Source organism: Conger conger, chromosome 16, assembly GCF_963514075.1.
Source record: "Conger conger chromosome 16, fConCon1.1, whole genome shotgun sequence".
In the NCBI taxonomy this organism is placed as follows: Eukaryota; Metazoa; Chordata; class Actinopteri; order Anguilliformes; family Congridae; genus Conger; species Conger conger.
This window is the reverse complement of record NC_083775.1, coordinates 33,867,836-33,885,820: the sequence shown is the minus strand read 5'-3', so window position 1 is coordinate 33,885,820 and position 17,985 is coordinate 33,867,836. Positions and strand designations below refer to the sequence as shown.

Sequence of the window (17,985 nt, the reverse complement as noted above, 5' to 3'; positions counted from 1 at the left end):
AGTTTGTCTAGAAAGTGGAACTATTAATCTTTGTAAACTGGAGAGAGGACATTTCTTTTCAGTGCGCGGTGGTTAATGGGCAGCTGAAAACCCTCTGCAAGGTAAATACCGATTTTCCCTGAAAGTGAGGATCAGGACAAATTACTGGATTCAGCAAGTCGTCATATATCTAAGCTGAGTCGACTGCTGTGGAAGCTATGTTTTTGCAATTCTTTGGTCACAATTGGTGGATTCGTAGGCTATGATCTTATTTATTGACGAAAATGAGACAAGCCAGCCAGGAGTCGAACCTAGAATTTTCTGATCCGTAGTCAGACGCGTTATCCATTGCGCCACTGGTCCATGCCATCTGCTGCAGTTGGGGCCGGACAACAGACCCTGTTTGGCCACAAAATTGCTTTGAGCAATGTGGCTCTTCTCTGCTAATTTCCTTCCCATTCTTGGTGCAAATACAACCTGTGATTGCCTATGCAAACAAATCTAGGACAATAAAATACACTGTCTGCTCAAATTGTTAAGTGACTATTTTATGTGAATTCTCTGAATTTTGTCTAGAAAGTGGAACTATTAATCTTTGTAAACTGGAGAGAGGACATTTCTTTTCAGTGGGTGGTGGTTAATGGGCAGCTGAAAACCCTCTGCAAGGTAAATACCGATTTTCCCTGAAAGTGAGGATCAGGACAAATTACTGGATTCAGCAAGTCGTCATATATCTAAACTGAGTCAACTGCTGTGGAAGCTAGTTTTTCGCAATTCTTTGGTCACAATCGTTGGATTCGTAGGCTATGATCTTATTTATTGACGAAAATGAGACAAGCCAGCCAGGAGTCGAACCTAGAATCTTCTGATCCGTAGTCAGACGCGTTATCCATTGCGCCACTGGCCCATGCCACCTACTTCTTTTGTGGCCAGACAACAGACCCTGTTTGGCCACAAAATTGTTCTGAGCAATGTGGCTCTTGTCTGCTAATTTCCTTCCCATTCTTGGTGCAAATACAACCTGTGATTGCCTATGCAAAACAAATCTAGGACAATAAAATACACTGTCTGCTCAAATTGTTAAGTGACAATTTTTTTTGTGAATTCTCTGAATTTTGTCTAGAAAGTGGAACTATTAATCTTTGTAAACTGGAGAGAGGACATTTCTTTTCAGTGGGTGGTGGTTAATGGGCAGCTGAAAACGCTCTAGAAGGCAAACACCGATTTTCCCTGAAAGTGAGGATCAGGACAAATTACTGGATTCAGCAAGTCGTCATATATCTAAACTGAGTCAACTGCTGTGGAAGCTAGTTTTTCGCAATTCTTTGGTCACAATCGTTGGATTCGTAGGCTATGATCTTATTTATTGACGAAAATGAGACGAGCCAGCCAGGAGTCGAACCTAGAATCTTCTGATCCGTAGTCAGACGCGTTATCCATTGCGCCACTGGCCCATGCCACCTACTTCTTTTGTGGCCAGACAACAGACCCTGTTTGGCCACAAAATTGTTCTGAGCAATGTGGCTCTTGTCTGCTAATTTCCTTCCCATTATTGATGGAAATACAACCTGTGATTGCCTATGCAAACAAATCTAGGACAATAAAATACACTGTCTGCTCAAATTGTTAAGTGACTATTTTATGTGAATTCTCTGAATTTTGTCTAGAAAGTGGAACTATTAATCTTTGTAAACTGGAGAGAGGACATTTCTTTTCAGTGCGTGGTGGTTAATGGGCAGCTGAAAACCCTCTGCAAGGTAAATACCGATTTTCCCTGAAAGTGAGGATCAGGACAAATTGCTGGATTCAGCAAGTCGTCATATATCTAAGCTGAGTCAACTGCTGTGGAAGCTATGTTTTTGCAATTCTTTGGTCACAATTGGTGGATTCGTAGGCTATGATCTTATTTATTGACGAAAATGAGACAAGCCAGCCAGGAGTCGAACCTAGAATTTTCTGATCCGTAGTCAGACGCGTTATCCATTGCGCCACTGGTCCATGCCATCTGCTGCAGTTGGGGCCAGACAACAGACCCTGTTTGGCCACAAAATTGCTTTGAGCAATGTGGCTCTTGTCTGCCAATTTCCTTCCCATTCTTGGTGGAAATACAACCTGTGATTGCCTATGCAAACAAATCTAGGACAATAAAATACACTGTCTGCTCAAATTGTTAAGTGACTATTTTATGTGAATTCTCTGAATTTTGTCTAGAAAGTGGAACTATTAATCTTTGTAAACTGGAGAGAGGACATTTATTTTCAGTGCGCGGTGGTTAATGGGCAGCTGAAAACCCTCTGCAAGGTAAATACCGATTTTCCCTGAAAGTGAGGATCAGGACAAATTGCTGGATTCAGCAAGCCGTGCTATATCTAAGCTGAGTTAACTGCTGTGGAAGCTATGTTTTCGCAATTCTTTGGTCACAATTGTTGGATTCGTAGGCTATGATCTTATTTATTGACGAAAATGAGACGAGCCAGCCAGGAGTCGGACCTAGAATCTTCTGATCCGTAGTCAGACGCGTTATCCATTGCGCCACTGGCCCATGCCGCCTGCTTCATTTGTGGCCAGACAACAGACCCTGTTTGGCCATAAAATTGTTCTGAGCAATGTGGCTCTTGTCTGCTAATTTCCTTCCCATTCTTGGTGGAAATACAACCTGTGATTTCCTATGCAAAACAAATCTAGGACAATAAAATACACCGTCTGCTCAAATTGTTAAGTGACAATTTTATGTGAATTCTCTGAATTTTGTCTAGAAAGTGGAACTATTAATCTTTGTAAACTGGAGAGAGGACATTTCTTTTCAGTGCGCGGTGGTTAATGGGCAGCTGAAAACCCTCTGCAAGGTAAATACCGATTTTCCCTGAAAGTGAGGATCAGGACAAATTGCTGGATTCAGCAAGCCGTGATATATCTAAGCTGAGTTAACTGCTGTGGAAGCTATGTTTTCGCAATTCTTTGGTCACAATTGTTGGATTCGTAGGCTATGATCTTATTTATTGACGAAAATGAGACGAGCCAGCCAGGAGTCGGACCTAGAATCTTCTGATCCGTAGTCAGACGCGTTATCCATTGCGCCACTGGCCCATGCCACCTGCTTCATTTGTGGCCAGACAACAGACCCTGTTTGGCCATAAAATTGTTCTGAGCAATGTGGCTCTTGTCTGCTAATTTCCTTCCCATTATTGATGGAAATACAACCTGTGATTGCCTATGCAAACAAATCTAGGACAATAAAAAACACTGTCTGCTCAAATTGTTAAGTGACTATTTTATGTGAATTCTCTGAATTTTGTCTAGAAAGTGGAACTATTAATCTTTGTAAACTGGAGAGAGGACATTTCTTTTCAGTGCGTGGTGGTTAATGGGCAGCTGAAAACCCTCTGCAAGGTAAATACCGATTTTCCCTGAAAGTGAGGATCAGGACAAATTGCTGGATTCAGCAAGTCGTCATATATCTAAGCTGAGTCAACTGCTGTGGAAGCTATGTTTTTGCAATTCTTTGGTCACAATTGGTGGATTCGTAGGCTATGATCTTATTTATTGACGAAAATGAGACAAGCCAGCCAGGAGTCGAACCTAGAATTTTCTGATCCGTAGTCAGACGCGTTATCCATTGCGCCACTGGTCCATGCCATCTGCTGCAGTTGGGGCCAGACAACAGACCCTGTTTGGCCACAAAATTGCTTTGAGCAATGTGGCTCTTGTCTGCTAATTTCCTTCCCATTCTTGGTGGAAATACAACCTGTGATTGCCTATGCAAACAAATCTAGGACAATAAAATACACTGTCTGCTCAAATTGTTAAGTGACTATTTTATGTGAATTCTCTGAATTTTGTCTAGAAAGTGGAACTATTAATCTTTGTAAACTGGAGAGAGGACATTTATTTTCAGTGCGCGGTGGTTAATGGGCAGCTGAAAACCCTCTGCAAGGTAAATACCGATTTTCCCTGAAAGTGAGGATCAGGACAAATTGCTGGATTCAGCAAGCCGTGCTATATCTAAGCTGAGTTAACTGCTGTGGAAGCTATGTTTTCGCAATTCTTTGGTCACAATTGTTGGATTCGTAGGCTATGATCTTATTTATTGACGAAAATGAGACGAGCCAGCCAGGAGTCGGACCTAGAATCTTCTGATCCGTAGTCAGACGCGTTATCCATTGCGCCACTGGCCCATGCCGCCTGCTTCATTTGTGGCCAGACAACAGACCCTGTTTGGCCATAAAATTGTTCTGAGCAATGTGGCTCTTGTCTGCTAATTTCCTTCCCATTCTTGGTGGAAATACAACCTGTGATTTCCTATGCAAAACAAATCTAGGACAATAAAATACACCGTCTGCTCAAATTGTTAAGTGACAATTTTATGTGAATTCTCTGAATTTTGTCTAGAAAGTGGAACTATTAATCTTTGTAAACTGGAGAGAGGACATTTCTTTTCAGTGCGCGGTGGTTAATGGGCAGCTGAAAACCCTCTGCAAGGTAAATACCGATTTTCCCTGAAAGTGAGGATCAGGACAAATTGCTGGATTCAGCAAGCCGTGATATATCTAAGCTGAGTTAACTGCTGTGGAAGCTATGTTTTCGCAATTCTTTGGTCACAATTGTTGGATTCGTAGGCTATGATCTTATTTATTGACGAAAATGAGACGAGCCAGCCAGGAGTCGGACCTAGAATCTTCTGATCCGTAGTCAGACGCGTTATCCATTGCGCCACTGGCCCATGCCACCTGCTTCATTTGTGGCCAGACAACAGACCCTGTTTGGCCATAAAATTGTTCTGAGCAATGTGGCTCTTGTCTGCTAATTTCCTTCCCATTCTTGGTGGAAATACAACCTGTGATTGCCTATGCAAAACAAATCTAGGACAATAAAATACACTGTCTGCTCAAATTGTTGTGACAATTTTATGTGAATTCTCTGAATTTTGTCTAGAAAGTGGAACTATTAATCTTTGTAAACTGGAGAGAGGACATTTCTTTTCAGTGCGCGGTGGTTAATGGGCAGCTGAAAACCCTCTGCAAGGTAAATACCGATTTTCCCTGAAAGTGAGGATCAGGACAAATTGCTGGATTCAGCAAGCCGTGATATATCTAAGCTGAGTTAACTGCTGTGGAAGCTATGTTTTCGCAATTCTTTGGTCACAATTGTTGGATTCGTAGGCTATGATCTTATTTATTGACGAAAATGAGACGAGCCAGCCAGGAGTCGGACCTAGAATCTTCTGATCCGTAGTCAGACGCGTTATCCATTGCGCCACTGGCCCATGCCACCTGCTTCATTTGTGGCCAGACAACAGACCCTGTTTGGCCATAAAATTGTTCTGAGCAATGTGGCTCTTGTCTGCTAATTTCCTTCCCATTCTTGGTGGAAATACAACCTGTGATTGCCTATGCAAAACAAATCTAGGACAATAAAATACACTGTCTGCTCAAATTGTTGTGACAATTTTATGTGAATTCTCTGAATTTTGTCTAGAAAGTGGAACTATTAATCTTTGTAAACTGGAGAGAGGACATTTCTTTTCAGTGCGCGGTGGTTAATGGGCAGCTGAAAACCCTCTGCAAGGTAAATACCGATTTTCCCTGAAAGTGAGGATCAGGACAAATTGCTGGATTCAGCAAGCCGTGATATATCTAAGCTGAGTTAACTGCTGTGGAAGCTATGTTTTCGCAATTCTTTGGTCACAATTGTTGGATTCGTAGGCTATGATCTTATTTATTGACGAAAATGAGACGAGCCAGCCAGGAGTCGGACCTAGAATCTTCTGATCCGTAGTCAGACGCGTTATCCATTGCGCCACTGGCCCATGCCACCTGCTTCATTTGTGGCCAGACAACAGACCCTGTTTGGCCATAAAATTGTTCTGAGCAATGTGGCTCTTGTCTGCTAATTTCCTTCCCATTCTTGGTGGAAATACAACCTGTGATTGCCTATGCAAAACAAATCTAGGACAATAAAATACACTGTCTGCTCAAATTGTTGTGACAATTTTATGTGAATTCTCTGAATTTTGTCTAGAAAGTGGAACTATTAATCTTTGTAAACTGGAGAGAGGACATTTCTTTTCAGTGCGCGGTGGTTAATGGGCAGCTGAAAACCCTCTGCAAGGTAAATACCGATTTTCCCTGAAAGTGAGGATCAGGACAAATTGCTGGATTCAGCAAGCCGTGATATATCTAAGCTGAGTTAACTGCTGTGGAAGCTATGTTTTCGCAATTCTTTGGTCACAATTGGTGGATTCGTAGGCTATGATCTTATTTATTGACGAAAATGAGACAAGGCTGCCAGGAGTCGAACCTAGAATCTTCTGATCCGTAGGCAGACGCGTTATCCATTGCGCCACTGGCCCATGCCATCTGCTTCAGTTGAGGCCAGACAACAGACCCTGTTTGGCCATAAAATTGTTCTGAGCAATGTGGCTCTTGTCTGCTAATTTCCTTCCCATTCTTGATGGAAATACAACCTGTGATTGCCTATGCAAACAAATCTAGGACAATAAAATACACTGTCTGCTCAAATTGTTAAGTGACTATTTTATGTGAATTCTCTGAATTTTGTCTAGAAAGTGGAACTATTAATCTTTGTAAACTGGAGAGAGGACATTTCTTTTCAGTGCGTGGTGGTTAATGGGCAGCTGAAAACCCTCTGCAAGGTAAATACCGATTTTCCCTGAAAGTGAGGATCAGGACAAATTGCTGGATTCAGCAAGTCGTGATATATCTAAGCTGAGTCAACTGCTGTGGAAGCTATGTTTTTGCAATTCTTTGGTCACAATTGTTGGATTCGTAGGCTATGATCTTATTTATTGACGAAAATGAGACGAGCCAGCCAGGAGTCGGACCTAGAATCTTCTGATCCGTAGTCAGACGCGTTATCCATTGCGCCACTGGCCCATGCCACCTACTTCGTTTGTGGCCAGACAACAGACCCTGTTTGGCCACAAAATTGTTCTGAGCAATGTGGCTCTTGTTTGCTAATTTCCTTCCCATTCTTGGTGCAAATACAACCTGTGATTGCCTATGCAAAACAAATCTAGGACAATAAAATTCACTGTCTGCTCAAATTGTTAAGTGACAATTTTATGTGAATTCTCTGAAGTTTGTCTAGAAAGTGGAACTATTAATCTTTGTAAACTGGAGAGAGGACATTTCTTTTCAGTGCGCGGTGGTTAATGGGCAGCTGAAAATCCTCTGCAAGGTAAATACCGATTTTCCCTGAAAGTGAGGATCAGGACAAATTACTGGATTCAGCAAGTCGTCATATATCTAAGCTGAGTCAACTGCTGTGGAAGCTATGTTTTTGCAATTCTTTGGTCACAATTGTTGGATTCGTAGGCTATGATCTTATTTATTGACGAAAATGAGACGAGCCAGCCAGGAGTCGAACCTAGAATCTTCTGATCCGTAGTCAGACGCGTTATCCATTGCGCCACTGGCCCATGCCATCTGCTTCATTTGTGGCCAGACAACAGACCCTGTTTGGCCACAAAATTGTTCTGTGCAATGTGGCTCTTGTCTGCTAATTTCCTTCCCATTCTTGGTGCAAATACAACCTGTGATTGCCTATGCAAAACAAATCTAGGACAATAAAATACACTGTCTGCTCAAATTGTTGTGACAATTTTATGTGAATTCTCTGAATTTTGTCTAGAAAGTGGAACTATTAATCTTTGTAAACTGGAGAGAGGACATTTCTTTTCAGTGCGTGGTGGTTAATGGGCAGCTGAAAACCCTCTGCAAGGTAAATACCGATTTTCCCTGAAAGTGAGGATCAGGACAAATTGCTGGATTCAGCAAGCCGTGATATATCTAAGCTGAGTTAACTGCTGTGGAAGCTATGTTTTCGCAATTCTTTGGTCACAATTGTTGGATTCGTAGGCTATGATCTTATTTATTGACGAAAATGAGACGAGCCAGCCAGGAGTCGGACCTAGAATCTTCTGATCCGTAGTCAGACGCGTTATCCATTGCGCCACTGGCCCATGCCACCTGCTTCATTTGTGGCCAGACAACAGACCCTGTTTGGCCATAAAATTGTTCTGAGCAATGTGGCTCTTGTCTGCTAATTTCCTTCCCATTCTTGGTGGAAATACAACCTGTGATTGCCTATGCAAAACAAATCTAGGACAATAAAATACACTGTCTGCTCAAATTGTTGTGACAATTTTATGTGAATTCTCTGAATTTTGTCTAGAAAGTGGAACTATTAATCTTTGTAAACTGGAGAGAGGACATTTCTTTTCAGTGCGCGGTGGTTAATGGGCAGCTGAAAACCCTCTGCAAGGTAAATACCGATTTTCCCTGAAAGTGAGGATCAGGACAAATTGCTGGATTCAGCAAGCCGTGATATATCTAAGCTGAGTTAACTGCTGTGGAAGCTATGTTTTCGCAATTCTTTGGTCACAATTGTTGGATTCGTAGGCTATGATCTTATTTATTGACGAAAATGAGACGAGCCAGCCAGGAGTCGGACCTAGAATCTTCTGATCCGTAGTCAGACGCGTTATCCATTGCGCCACTGGCCCATGCCACCTGCTTCATTTGTGGCCAGACAACAGACCCTGTTTGGCCATAAAATTGTTCTGAGCAATGTGGCTCTTGTCTGCTAATTTCCTTCCCATTCTTGGTGGAAATACAACCTGTGATTGCCTATGCAAAACAAATCTAGGACAATAAAATACACTGTCTGCTCAAATTGTTGTGACAATTTTATGTGAATTCTCTGAATTTTGTCTAGAAAGTGGAACTATTAATCTTTGTAAACTGGAGAGAGGACATTTCTTTTCAGTGCGCGGTGGTTAATGGGCAGCTGAAAACCCTCTGCAAGGTAAATACCGATTTTCCCTGAAAGTGAGGATCAGGACAAATTGCTGGATTCAGCAAGCCGTGATATATCTAAGCTGAGTTAACTGCTGTGGAAGCTATGTTTTCGCAATTCTTTGGTCACAATTGGTGGATTCGTAGGCTATGATCTTATTTATTGACGAAAATGAGACAAGGCTGCCAGGAGTCGAACCTAGAATCTTCTGATCCGTAGGCAGACGCGTTATCCATTGCGCCACTGGCCCATGCCATCTGCTTCAGTTGAGGCCAGACAACAGACCCTGTTTGGCCATAAAATTGTTCTGAGCAATGTGGCTCTTGTCTGCTAATTTCCTTCCCATTCTTGATGGAAATACAACCTGTGATTGCCTATGCAAACAAATCTAGGACAATAAAATACACTGTCTGCTCAAATTGTTAAGTGACTATTTTATGTGAATTCTCTGAATTTTGTCTAGAAAGTGGAACTATTAATCTTTGTAAACTGGAGAGAGGACATTTCTTTTCAGTGCGTGGTGGTTAATGGGCAGCTGAAAACCCTCTGCAAGGTAAATACCGATTTTCCCTGAAAGTGAGGATCAGGACAAATTGCTGGATTCAGCAAGTCGTGATATATCTAAGCTGAGTCAACTGCTGTGGAAGCTATGTTTTTGCAATTCTTTGGTCACAATTGTTGGATTCGTAGGCTATGATCTTATTTATTGACGAAAATGAGACGAGCCAGCCAGGAGTCGGACCTAGAATCTTCTGATCCGTAGTCAGACGCGTTATCCATTGCGCCACTGGCCCATGCCACCTACTTCGTTTGTGGCCAGACAACAGACCCTGTTTGGCCACAAAATTGTTCTGAGCAATGTGGCTCTTGTTTGCTAATTTCCTTCCCATTCTTGGTGCAAATACAACCTGTGATTGCCTATGCAAAACAAATCTAGGACAATAAAATTCACTGTCTGCTCAAATTGTTAAGTGACAATTTTATGTGAATTCTCTGAAGTTTGTCTAGAAAGTGGAACTATTAATCTTTGTAAACTGGAGAGAGGACATTTCTTTTCAGTGCGCGGTGGTTAATGGGCAGCTGAAAATCCTCTGCAAGGTAAATACCGATTTTCCCTGAAAGTGAGGATCAGGACAAATTACTGGATTCAGCAAGTCGTCATATATCTAAGCTGAGTCAACTGCTGTGGAAGCTATGTTTTTGCAATTCTTTGGTCACAATTGTTGGATTCGTAGGCTATGATCTTATTTATTGACGAAAATGAGACGAGCCAGCCAGGAGTCGAACCTAGAATCTTCTGATCCGTAGTCAGACGCGTTATCCATTGCGCCACTGGCCCATGCCATCTGCTTCATTTGTGGCCAGACAACAGACCCTGTTTGGCCACAAAATTGTTCTGTGCAATGTGGCTCTTGTCTGCTAATTTCCTTCCCATTCTTGGTGCAAATACAACCTGTGATTGCCTATGCAAAACAAATCTAGGACAATAAAATACACTGTCTGCTCAAATTGTTGTGACAATTTTATGTGAATTCTCTGAATTTTGTCTAGAAAGTGGAACTATTAATCTTTGTAAACTGGAGAGAGGACATTTCTTTTCAGTGCGTGGTGGTTAATGGGCAGCTGAAAACCCTCTGCAAGGTAAATACCGATTTTCCCTGAAAGTGAGGATCAGGACAAATTGCTGGATTCAGCAAGTCGTGATATATCTAAGCTGAGTCAACTGCTGTGGAAGCTATGTTTTTGCAATTCTTTGGTCACAATTGTTGGATTCGTAGGCTATGATCTTATTTATTGACGAAAATGAGACGAGCCAGCCAGGAGTCGGACCTAGAATCTTCTGATCCGTAGGCAGACGCGTTATCCATTGCGCCACTGGCCCATGCCATCTGCTTCAGTTGAGGCTAGACAACAGACCCTGTTTGGCCACAAAATTGTTCTGAGCAATGTGGCTCTTGTCTGCTAATTTCCTTCCCATTCTTGATGGAAATACAACCTGTGATTGCCTATGCAAACAAATCTAGGACAATAAAATACACTGTCTGCTCAAATTGTTAAGTGACTATTTTATGTGAATTCTCTGAATTTTGTCTAGAAAGTGGAACTATTAATCTTTGTAAACTGGAGAGAGGACATTTCTTTTCAGTGCGTGGTGGTTAATGGGCAGCTGAAAACCCTCTGCAAGGTAAATACCGATTTTCCCTGAAAGTGAGGATCAAGGCAAATTGCTGGATTCAGCAAGTCGTGATATATCTAAGCTGAGTCAACTGCTGTGGAAGCTATGTTTTTGCAATTCTTTGGTCACAATTGTTGGATTCGTAGGCTATGATCTTATTTATTGACGAAAATGAGACGAGCCAGCCAGGAGTCGGACCTAGAATCTTCTGATCCGTAGGCAGACGCGTTATCCATTGCGCCACTGGCCCATGCCATCTGCTTCAGTTGAGGCCAGACAACAGACCCTGTTTGGCCACAAAATTGTTCTGAGCAATGTGGCTCTTGTCTGCTAATTTCCTTCCCATTCTTGATGGAAATACAACCTGTGATTGCCTATGCAAACAAATCTAGGACAATAAAATACACTGTCTGCTCAAATTGTTAAGTGACTATTTTATGTGAATTCTCTGAATTTTGTCTAGAAAGTGGAACTATTAATCTTTGTAAACTGGAGAGAGGACATTTCTTTTCAGTGCGTGGTGGTTAATGGGCAGCTGAAAACCCTCTGCAAGGTAAATACCGATTTTCCCTGAAAGTGAGGATCAGGACAAATTGCTGGATTCAGCAAGTCGTGATATATCTAAGCTGAGTCAACTGCTGTGGAAGCTATGTTTTTGCAATTCTTTGGTCACAATTGTTGGATTCGTAGGCTATGATCTTATTTATTGACGAAAATGAGACGAGCCAGCCAGGAGTCGGACCTAGAATCTTCTGATCCGTAGTCAGACGCGTTATCCATTGCGCCACTGGCCCATGCCGCCTGATTCATTTGTGGCCAGACAACAGACCCTGTTTGGCCACAAAATTGTTCTGAGCAATGTGGCTCTTGTCTGCTAATTTCCTTCCCATTCTTGGTGGAAATACAACCTGTGATTTCCTATGCAAAACAAATCTAGGACAATAAAATACACCGTCTGCTCAAATTGTTAAGTGACAATTTTATGTGAATTCTCTGAATTTTGTCTAGAAAGTGGAACTATTAATCTTTGTTAACTGGAGAGAGGACATTTCTTTTCAGTGCGCGGTGGTTAACTGGCAGCTGAAAACCCTCTGCAAGGTAAATACCGATTTTCCCTGAAAGTGAGAATCAGGACAAATTACTGGATTCAGCAAGTCGTCATATATCTAAGCTGAGTCAACTGCTGTGGAAGCTATGTTTTTGCAATTCTTTGGTCACAATTGTTGGATTCGTAGGCTATGATCTTATTTATTGACGAAAATGAGACGAGCCAGCCAGGAGTCGAACCTAGAATCTTCTGCTTCGTAGTCAGACGCGCTATCCATTGCGCCACTGGCCCAAGCCATCTGCTTCATTTGTGGCCAGACAACAGACCCTGTTTGGCCATGAAATTGTTCTGAGCAATGTGGCTCTTGTCTGCTAATTTCCTTCCCATTCTTGGTGGAAATACAACCTGTGATTTCCTATGCAAAACAAATCTAGGACAATAAAATACACCGTCTGCTCAAATTGTTAAGTGACAATTTTATGTGAATTCTCTGAATTTTGTCTAGAAAGTGGAACTATTAATCTTTGTAAACTGGAGAGAGGACATTTCTTTTCAGTGCGCGGTGGTTAATGGGCAGCTGAAAACCCTCTGCAAGGTAAATACCGATTTTCCCTGAAAGTGAGAATCAGGACAAATTACTGGATTCAGCAAGTCGTGATATATCTAAGCTGAGTCAACTGCTGTGGAAGCTAGTTTTTCGCAATTCTTTGGTCACAATTGTTGGATTCGTAGGCTATGATCTTATTTATTGACGAAAATGAGACGAGCCAGCCAGGAGTCGAACCGAGAATCTTCAGATCCGTAGTCAGACGCGTTATCCATTGCGCCTCTGGCCCATGCCGTCTGCTTCATTTGTGGCCAGAAAACAGACCCTGTTTGGCCACAAAATTGTTCTGAGCAATGTGGCTCTTGTCTGCTAATTTCCTTCCCATTCTTGGTGCAAATACAACCTGTGATTGCCTATGCAAAACAAATCTAGGACAATAAAATACACTGTCTGCTCAAATTGTTAAGTGACAATTTTATGTGAATTCTCTGAATTTTGTCTAGAAAGTGGAACTATTAATCTTTGTAAACTGGAGAGAGGACATTTCTTTTCAGTGCGTGGTGGTTAATGGGCAGCTGAAACCCCTCTGCAAGGTAAATACCGATTTTCCCTGAAAGTGAGGATCAGGACAAATTGCTGGATTCAGCAAGTCGTGATATATCTAAGCTGAGTCAACTGCTGTGGAAGCTAGTTTTTTGCAATTCTTTGGTCACAATTGTTGGATTCGTAGGCTATGATCTTGTTTATTGACGAAAATGAGACAAGCCAGCCAGGAGTCTAACCGAGAATCTTCAGATCCGTAGTCAGACGCGTTATCCATTGCGCCACTGGCCCATGCCGTCTGCTTCATTTGTGGCCAGACAACAGACCCTGTTTGGCCACAAAATTGTTCTGAGCAATGTGGCTCTTGTCTGCCAAATTCCTTCCCATTCTTGGTGCAAATACAACCTGTGATTGCCTATGCAAAACAAATCTAGGACAATAAAATACACTGTCTGCTCAAATTGTTAAGTGACAATTTTATGTGAATTCTCTGAATTTTGTCTAGAAAGTGGAACTATTAATCTTTGTAAACTGGAGAGAGGACATTTCTTTTCAGTGCGTGGTGGTTAATGGGCAGCTGAAACCCCTCTGCAAGGTAAATACCGATTTTCCCTGAAAGTGAGGAGAAGGACAAATTGCTGGATTCAGCAAGTCGTGATATATCTAAGCTGAGTCAACTGCTGTGGAAGCTAGTTTTTTGCAATTCTTTGGTCAGAATTGTTGGATTCGTAGGCTATGATCTTATTTATTGACGAAAATGAGACGAGCCAGCCAGGAGTCGAACCTAAAATCTTCTGATCCGTAGTCAGACGCGTTATCCATTGCGCCACTGGCCCATGCCACCTGCTTCATTTGTGGCCAGACAACAGACCCTGTTTGGCCACAAAATTGTTCTGAGCAATGTGGCTCTTGTCTGCTAATTTCCTTCCCATTCTTGGTGCAAATACAACCTGTGATTGCCTATGCAAAACAAATCTAGGACAATAAAATACACTGTCTGCTCAAATTGTTAAGTGACAATTTTATGTGAATTCTCTGAATTTTGTCTAGAAAGTGGAACTATTAATCTTTGTAAACTGGAGAGAGGACATTTCTTTTCAGTGCGTGGTGGTTAATGGGCAGCTGAAACCCCTCTGCAAGGTAAATACCGATTTTCCCTGAAAGTGAGGATCAGGACAAATTGCTGGATTCAGCAAGTCGTGATATATCTAAGCTGAGTCAACTGCTGTGGAAGCTAGTTTTTTGCAATTCTTTGGTCACAATTGTTGGATTCGTAGGCTATGATCTTATTTATTGACGAAAATGAGACAAGCCAGCCAGGAGTCTAACCGAGAATCTTCAGATCCGTAGTCAGACGCGTTATCCATTGCGCCACTGGCCCTTGCCATCTGCGTCATTTGTGGCCAGACAACAGACCCTGTTTGGCCACAAAATTGTTCTGTGCAATGTGGCTCTTGTCTGCTAATTTCCTTCCCATTCTTGGTGCAACTACAACCTGTGATTGCCTATGCAAAACAAATCTAGGACAATAAAATACACTGTCTGCTCAAATTGTTAAGTGACAATTTTATGTGAATTCTCTGAATTTTGTCTAGAAAGTGGAACTATTAATCTTTGTAAACTGGAGAGAGGACATTTCTTTTCAGTGCGTGGTGGTTAATGGGCAGCTGAAACCCCTCTGCAAGGTAAATACCGATTTTCCCTGAAAGTGAGGATCAGGACAAATTGCTGGATTCAGCAAGTCGTGATATATCTAAGCTGAGTCAACTGCTGTGGAAGCTAGTTTTTTGCAATTCTTTGGTCAGAATTGTTGGATTCGTAGGCTATGATCTTATTTATTGACGAAAATGAGACGAGCCAGCCAGGAGTCGAACCTAAAATCTTCTGATCCGTAGTCAGACGCGTTATACATTGCGCCACTGGCCCATGCCATCTGCTTCATTTGTGGCCAGACAACAGACCCTGTTTGGCCACAAAATTGTTCTGTGCAATGTGGCTCTTGTCTGCTAATTTCCTTCCCATTCTTGGTGCAAATACAACCTGTGATTGCCTATGCAAAACAAATCTAGGACAATAAAATACACTGTCTGCTCAAATTGTTAAGTGACAATTTTATGTGAATTCTCTGAATTTTGTCTAGAAAGTGGAACTATTAATCTTTGTAAACTGGAGAGAGGACATTTCTTTTCAGTGCGCGGTGGTTAATGGGCAGCTGAAAACCCTCTGCAAGGTAAATACCGATTTTCCCTGAAAGTGAGGATCAGGACAAATTGCTGGATTCAGCAAGTCGTGATATATCTAAGCTGAGTCAACTGCTGTGGAAGCTAGTTTTTTGCAATTCTTTGGTCAGAATTGTTGGATTCGTAGGCTATGATCTTATTTATTGACGAAAATGAGACGAGCCAGCCAGGAGTCGAACCTAAAATCTTCTGATCCGTAGTCAGACGCGTTATACATTGCGCCACTGGCCCATGCCATCTGCTTCATTTGTGGCCAGACAACAGACCCTGTTTGGCCACAAAATTGTTCTGTGCAATGTGGCTCTTGTCTGCTAATTTCCTTCCCATTCTTGGTGCAAATACAACCTGTGATTGCCTATGCAAAACAAATCTAGGACAATAAAATACACTGTCTGCTCAAATTGTTAAGTGACAATTTTATGTGAATTCTCTGAATTTTGTCTAGAAAGTGGAACTATTAATCTTTGTAAACTGGAGAGAGGACATTTCTTTTCAGTGCGCGGTGGTTAATGGGCAGCTGAAAACCCTCTGCAAGGTAAATACCGATTTTCCCTGAAAGTGAGGATCAGGACAAATTACTGGATTCAGCAAGTCGTCATATATCTAAGCTGAGTCAACTGCTGTGGAAGCTATGTTTTTGCAATTCTTTGGTCACAATTGTTGGATTCGTAGGCTATGATCTTATTTATTGACGAAAATGAGACGAGCCAGCCAGGAGTCGAACCTAGAATCTTCTGATCCGTAGTCAGACGCGTTATCCATTGCGCCACTGGCCCATGCCATCTGCTTCATTTGTGGCCAGACAACAGACCCTGTTTGGCCACAAAATTGTTCTGTGCAATGTGGCTCTTGTCTGCCAAATTCCTTCCCATTCTTGGTGCAAATACAACCTGTGATTGCCTATGCAAAACAAATCTAGGACAATAAAATACACTGTCTGCTCAAATTGTTAAGTGACAATTTTATGTGAATTCTCTGAATTTTGTCTAGAAAGTGGAACTATTAATCTTTGTAAACTGGAGAGAGGACATTTCTTTTCAGTGCGTGGTGGTTAATGGGCAGCTGAAACCCCTCTGCAAGGTAAATACCGATTTTCCCTGAAAGTGAGGATCAGGACAAATTGCTGGATTCAGCAAGTCGTGATATATCTAAGCTGAGTCAACTGCTGTGGAAGCTAGTTTTTTGCAATTCTTTGGTCAGAATTGTTGGATTCGTAGGCTATGATCTTATTTATTGACGAAAATGAGACAAGCCAGCCAGGAGTCTAACCGAGAATCTTCAGATCCGTAGTCAGACGCGTTATCCATTGCGCCACTGGCCCTTGCCATCTGCGTCATTTGTGGCCAGACAACAGACCCTGTTTGGCCACAAAATTGTTCTGTGCAATGTGGCTCTTGTCTGCTAATTTCCTTCCCATTCTTGGTGCAAATACAACCTGTGATTGCCTATGCAAAACAAATCTAGGACAATAAAATACACTGTCTGCTCAAATTGTTAAGTGACAATTTTATGTGAATTCTCTGAATTTTGTCTAGAAAGTGGAACTATTAATCTTTGTAAACTGGAGAGAGGACATTTCTTTTCAGTGCGCGGTGGTTAATGGGCAGCTGAAAACCCTCTGCAAGGTAAATACCGATTTTCCCTGAAAGTGAGGATCAGGACAAATTACTGGATTCAGCAAGTCGTCATATATCTAAGCTGAGTCAACTGCTGTGGAAGCTATGTTTTTGCAATTCTTTGGTCACAATTGTTGGATTCGTAGGCTATGATCTTATTTATTGACGAAAATGAGACGAGCCAGCCAGGAGTCGAACCTAGAATCTTCTGATCCGTAGTCAGACGCGTTATCCATTGCGCCACTGGCCCATGCAATCTGCTTCATTTGTGGCCAGACAACAGACCCTGTTTGGCCACAAAATTGTTCTGTGCAATGTGGCTCTTGTCTGCCAAATTCCTTCCCATTCTTGGTGCAAATACAACCTGTGATTGCCTATGCAAAACAAATCTAGGACAATAAAATACACTGTCTGCTCAAATTGTTAAGTGACAATTTTATGTGAATTCTCTGAATTTTGTCTAGAAAGTGGAACTATTAATCTTTGTAAACTGGAGAGAGGACATTTCTTTTCAGTGCGTGGTGGTTAATGGGCAGCTGAAACCCCTCTGCAAGGTAAATACCGATTTTCCCTGAAAGTGAGGATCAGGACAAATTGCTGGATTCAGCAAGTCGTGATATATCTAAGCTGAGTCAACTGCTGTGGAAGCCAGTTTTTTGCAATTCTTTGGTCAGAATTGTTGGATTCGTAGGCTATGATCTTATTTATTGACGAAAATGAGACGAGCCAGCCAGGAGTCGAACCTAAAATCTTCTGATCCGTAGTCAGACGCGTTATCCATTGCGCCACTGGCCCATGCCACCTGCTTCATTTGTGGCCAGACAACAGACCCTGTTTGGCCACAAAATTGTTCTGAGCAATGTGGCTCTTGTCTGCTAATTTCCTTCCCATTCTTGGTGCAAATACAACCTGTGATTGCCTATGCAAAACAAATCTAGGACAATAAAATACACTGTCTGCTCAAATTGTTAAGTGACAATTTTATGTGAATTCTCTGAATTTTGTCTAGAAAGTGGAAC

At 42.0% G+C, this 17,985-nt stretch overlaps 9 non-coding genes across 9 annotated transcripts; all 9 read right to left on the bottom strand.

Moving 5' to 3' along the window:
* Positions 1 to 813: 813 nt before the first annotated feature.
* trnar-acg (transfer RNA arginine (anticodon ACG)) lies at positions 814 to 886 on the bottom strand. The gene has a single exon. It is a non-coding gene; the product is annotated as a tRNA-Arg (tRNA).
* A 474-nt stretch (positions 887 to 1,360) lies between these two features.
* Positions 1,361 to 1,433, bottom strand: trnar-acg (transfer RNA arginine (anticodon ACG)). Its single transcript has one exon. It is a non-coding gene; the product is annotated as a tRNA-Arg (tRNA).
* A 5,911-nt stretch (positions 1,434 to 7,344) lies between these two features.
* trnar-acg (transfer RNA arginine (anticodon ACG)) lies at positions 7,345 to 7,417 on the bottom strand. The gene has a single exon. It is a non-coding gene; the product is annotated as a tRNA-Arg (tRNA).
* Positions 7,418 to 10,062: 2,645 nt separating this feature from the next.
* On the bottom strand, positions 10,063 to 10,135 carry trnar-acg (transfer RNA arginine (anticodon ACG)). Its single transcript has one exon. It is a non-coding gene; the product is annotated as a tRNA-Arg (tRNA).
* A 2,103-nt stretch (positions 10,136 to 12,238) lies between these two features.
* trnar-acg (transfer RNA arginine (anticodon ACG)) lies at positions 12,239 to 12,311 on the bottom strand. Its single transcript has one exon. It is a non-coding gene; the product is annotated as a tRNA-Arg (tRNA).
* A 1,562-nt stretch (positions 12,312 to 13,873) lies between these two features.
* Positions 13,874 to 13,946, bottom strand: trnar-acg (transfer RNA arginine (anticodon ACG)). The gene has a single exon. It is a non-coding gene; the product is annotated as a tRNA-Arg (tRNA).
* A 2,107-nt stretch (positions 13,947 to 16,053) lies between these two features.
* trnar-acg (transfer RNA arginine (anticodon ACG)) lies at positions 16,054 to 16,126 on the bottom strand. Its single transcript has one exon. It is a non-coding gene; the product is annotated as a tRNA-Arg (tRNA).
* A 1,017-nt stretch (positions 16,127 to 17,143) lies between these two features.
* Positions 17,144 to 17,216, bottom strand: trnar-acg (transfer RNA arginine (anticodon ACG)). The gene has a single exon. It is a non-coding gene; the product is annotated as a tRNA-Arg (tRNA).
* A 472-nt stretch (positions 17,217 to 17,688) lies between these two features.
* trnar-acg (transfer RNA arginine (anticodon ACG)) lies at positions 17,689 to 17,761 on the bottom strand. The gene has a single exon. It is a non-coding gene; the product is annotated as a tRNA-Arg (tRNA).
* Positions 17,762 to 17,985: the final 224 nt, after the last annotated feature.